The sequence below is a fragment of the Poecilia latipinna genome, unplaced genomic scaffold (assembly GCF_001443285.1).
Source record: "Poecilia latipinna isolate Pla-1442-1.1 unplaced genomic scaffold, P_latipinna-1.0 Scaffold3000, whole genome shotgun sequence".
NCBI classification, from domain to species: domain Eukaryota; kingdom Metazoa; phylum Chordata; class Actinopteri; order Cyprinodontiformes; family Poeciliidae; genus Poecilia; species Poecilia latipinna.
The window spans coordinates 76,655-81,425 of NW_015115616.1; the positions used below are offsets into that span (position 1 = coordinate 76,655).

The 4,771-nt window shown below is 39.4% G+C and overlaps 1 long non-coding RNA gene across 2 annotated transcripts; it reads right to left on the reverse strand.

Annotated features, from left to right (window-relative positions):
• Nucleotides 1-932: 932 nt before the first annotated feature.
• Nucleotides 933-4,235, reverse strand: LOC106939852 (uncharacterized). Of its 2 annotated transcripts, none has more exons than XR_001422931.1 (5): nucleotides 4,128-4,235; nucleotides 2,469-2,539; nucleotides 1,589-1,648; nucleotides 1,361-1,412; nucleotides 933-1,140 (listed from the first exon to the last, which is right to left on the reverse strand). It is a non-coding gene; the product is annotated as an uncharacterized LOC106939852 (long non-coding RNA). The 2 variants fall into 2 exon arrangements; XR_001422930.1 differs by having other exon boundaries at nucleotides 1,352-1,412.
• Nucleotides 4,236-4,771: the final 536 nt, after the last annotated feature.

Genomic DNA, 4,771 nt, shown 5'->3' on the forward strand with positions numbered 1-4,771 from the left:
CACTAAAACCCATCTCATGCCTCTGATTGGTTGTTTTTAGAGAGCACTGGGAGAAGGCAGAGGAATTAAATTGTCAGATAATCTCTCAACATATTGACAGTCTTAAATGTGTAGTTTTTGTTAAAAGTTACATACTGAAGCTTTAATTTCACTGAGGAGGGGGTCAGGAGGGACGTAGCAATAGACTATAATTTAAATGCAAGCTAAGGCAGGACTATCTGGACTGAAAGGAGGCTGTTTTTTATTATAATTTTATATTGTTTGAATTTCTGTCACTGATATGATTTGTTGTGTAAAAATAGTGAGGCAGGAAAAATCTACATAGACTCCCCGTAATGATGCCAACTAGCTGGTCACTGAATACAGTGTTGCTCACCGTTTTCACTGGGACAGGGAGGAGGGGTTATTCTGATAAGGGGGTTAGAGCTGCTGCTGACTGACTCATCTGGTAAAAGGTACAGGGACAAGATAAATATATGAATATGTTGGTAGATTTTTTTTTCCTTCATTCCTTAAATGTTAGTGAAATGGAGGCAAATGGTCTGTAGCTAAGCTAACTATGCTAAATGGTTGATAATCTCAACTAACTACTCAATTGTAGCCCAGAGAAGCTGGGCTACAATTGACACTTGTCTGGGAGTGGTAACATTTATATTTTAATGATAAAAACAATTTAAAAAACATATAATTAATTCTGTAATTGACAAGGCCCCAATTTTTTTTCCCCCATTTGTATGAAGAAAGAAAAATTAAAAACAAAACTATTTTGTGGAGGGCCCCCTGCCGGTCAGGGGCCCTTGGAATCGTCCTAACTTGTCCCTTCTTTACAGTGCCCCTGGCAACAGCTAATGGGGATCTAAGCAAATAAAACAAACTGCAACTGGATCCCTGCTGACAAAATATAAGCAAACTAAACCAGCAGCACCATAAAACACACAGGTTTTTTTTTATTGGCTTGATCCATTTCAGCTTGTAGCATACAGTCTCGACAGCAAGTCATGTCTGAAGTAAAAATAGAAGTAAAATAAATGATCATTCATAACTAGGACATAACGACTGTCCTGACGGCAGTGAAGTGAAACAGTGGCTCAGGTTGAATGAAGATGGTCTGGATGCATCTTGCAGTCAGCCTCCTTTCACCTGACAACAAAACAGACAATATTTCACTGGATTTCTAACAATGAACTTAGTTTGTTGTTTCAGGTCTTCAGTCAGGTTCTAGTAAACTGTTTTATTTGAACCTGTGCCAAGTCCTGACTTTCTCTCCCAATACAATGATTCCACAGCAGAGAGGAGTCTCTGCCATGGCAGTACCGATTGGGTCAACACCTCTTCCTGCTTCCTCACACACCTGACTCACCTGCCATACTGAGCTCCAGCTGCAGTCCCTGGCTGGCCAGCAACTCTCCGTGCTGCCGAGAGAACGGAAAGCAATCAGAGGATTTAATCGGTGTGCTGCAGCCACGTTGTTTTGTGGCTGCTGTGCTCAGGGTTTTTCTTCACCATGGCTTTGGTCAGCATAATGTGTTATATGACACATCACAGCACACAGCCAGCTCTACCTGAACCACGTCAGGAGTTCACTCACCTTCTGTCTGTGAGAAGCAGCAGCAGGACCATCAGCAGAGGGCGCTCTTACAGGCTCCGCCTACAGCAGAAAAATTATATTCATTTTCAAAATTACTTCTCTACAGCCATGAATTTAACTCAATCATGAGCTGTAGAGCTCTTCAGGAGCTCCTGAACACCTTCTACATGTTTCATGACTTCCTGCTTGCTTAACTCTAGTATGGAGCTTTTCAAAACCGTACTGGTTTATGGTTCTAAACAAGAAATTCAAGTGAAGGAAGTTTTACCCCTTGGGGCCCTGCAGGACTCTATCATTTCACCTTCAACCAGCTCAGGTGGCTGGCGGCTACCTCTCCTTTACAAACCTGACAGACTGTAGGATGTGACCAGGACTGAAATCCATTTGTGAAATAATTACTAACTTACCAATTGATTAATCATTAACTAGAATATCCAGACTCAAAATGGCCATTTGCTGAAACATAGTCAGAGCAGAAACTAAGCCATTAAATCTATACATTTTGCATTGAAGATAAATGAAAGTGGTGTTTGTGGGGCACTGCAGTGGTTCAGCATGTGACCCATACCCATGATCACCCCACATGGATAAACGTTTCATAATGATAGATGACAATAATCTGCTCAGTCTTCCTCTGTGGTTCATTCAAACAATCAGGAAGTGTGAAGCCCTCCACTAGGCCCGCCCCGCAGTTCCTCCAGGACTGACCACTCTCTTTGGGCCACGCTCTGCTGCAGCTCTGCAGCATCAGCCTCCAGAACAGAGGGGGTGCTGCTGAGGCGGAGAACAGAGGCTTTCTCTGCCAGCTCTGTAACACTGAACCAGGCAGTCAGGGCCTGGCCAGCTGACTTGGAGCTGGTGGGTGGGTGTGTGTGAGTACCTGTAGTCCCAGAGGGGAAGCATGGTGGGGGAGTTGTCTTACAGCTCTTCCATCAGGTCGGTTCAGCACCTCTGAAAGGACGACGGTCACTTTAGCTGCATTCATGGTCAAAAGCTAAAACCAGACATTCTCTTTTCCAGCTGCTTCTGGAAAAGAAGCAGCTGCCCCTAAATGGACCAATTTAGGGGAAGTAGTGGGTGGTTTTGTAGAAAAGGGCAGTAAGAAAGTATTAGTATGTTTGAAAATCTCCTTTAACCCATCAGACTGAGAACTTTGTATTTTTGTTCATTGAACGTGTCGTTTAAAACGAGTCGCTATTAGAGGAGAAACCTTAAAGATGGACAAGATGTTTTTAATCCTAATAGGAGAAGGAAACCAACAGCTCTTTCCTCCACCTGCTAACACAACAGGTCAACAGTTGGCTTGTTTCCTGCTCATCTTGTTGCCAGTTTCAGATTTATTTGCTTCTTTTTGGCAGGACAGTGAACAAACCCCAAACAGTTCTCATCAACCCGCAGAAGCACTCTGAACTTCAAACATCATTCCTTCAGCCTAAACATCTTACAATAGCATGACTGCTACTACTTCAATATTTCTGCTGAATAATGATAAAGTATTCATTTTGTTAATTACCCATCATGTAATAAGGCTGGACTGGACCTGAGTGGGGCTACTGAAATAATTCACACTTTCTGATTTTGAGGAATATTGTTTTAGATACTTTTAATGCAGAGGACTAATAATAATTGTGAATTCACTGTGAAAAAAATAATTCAATACAAAGTTGTGGAAATCTCAATTTAGGAGATTTCTGGATTCTTCTTTTTAAAGAAAACCCAAACAAATTACTATCATTAATCTTCAGCTGTTTCCTGAACAAAGCTTAAGTTAGTTTCCAATTGAAGACAAGGCTAAAAGATGAGTTTCTCTCTTTTTCTGCCTTCTGCTCAAGTTTAAAACTTGAAGAAAGCAGAATATGTCACTTTAAATACACACTAGACTATTCTAGAGTCTTTCAAACAGTTTGATGCTTTTTTTATACCTGGCTGAGACACATTAAACTGATCAAGCTTAAAAATTCCACTTTAAACTATTCAATCCAGGACTAACCCTCAGTCAGTCGACCATACTGAGATAGGTTCAGATGAAGGTTTAACTTTTAACGAAATTAACTAGTGTATTAACTCGAAGCACTGAAATTACCCTTTATTGAACTTTTACATACAAGTAAAAGTTTAACAAGTCACAGCATGTGTTTCTAATAGTCTATTGAAGGTTTAAAAACTATTAAGTGTTATAGTTTTAAAACTAGAGCAGTTTATAAATGCTCAAGGCAGTAAAACATTGTTGGAATTATCCTTAAGGCTTTTCACAAAAAGGAATAAACAGTCAGAAGCCAACTTCATGTTTCCATGAAAAGAAATATTTTAGTTCTCATTCATTCCTTTCTGAAAACTACAGACCTTATTTTTAGCATCAATCAGCAGAAGAACACAGGATTTGTGTTCTGTTGAGGGGAAAACGGATTTGTTGGAAAATTGGGACACATTAAAATACCACAGAATCGTTTTCATACAAGATGGACACCTTTTCAGGTATTATACCATTGTATCCGCATAACACTCTCGTTTTATCAATGGAAGAACAAGAAGAACTTACACTTCGCCACAACTAGCATATCCCACAACACACCACATGGTAGTAGCCCGGAGAAAGACAGACCGGATGCCGAGCAGATACTTATAAACTGCTCACCGCTGGGGATTGTGGGAAAAATGAAGCTCTTTCAAAGATCGTCTTTGCGAAAGATGTTTTACTCACCTATTTTTTACAATGCACCTTGACAAACTCATTCTTTACTATAGTTTGTATCATGACAAAGGCAGTACAAGTTCAAATGTCATTTAAAATATGAATACTAGCATGATATGTCTGAGTCCCCAGGTCACACTAATTGGGAAAATACACCACTTAATCATGTGGTGTTCTATAGTGCATGAATGTGTGTACAGCAGAGAAACTGACTCTCACACACAATGAAAAATCAAAGGAAGAAAGGACAATGTCCAAATAACAGAAAAAACAAAAATTATTTTTAAATTGTCTTTATTCTTTATAACTATAAACCCAAAATTCATGTCTTATTTACATGTTTTCTTTGCACTTTCTGAAAATTGTTAGGTAATTACAATCACCTAACAATTGTTAGGTGATATATATATATAGATCAGAAATCATGATTATATCTATCTATCTATCTATCTATCTATCTATCTATCTATCTATCTATCTATCTATCTATC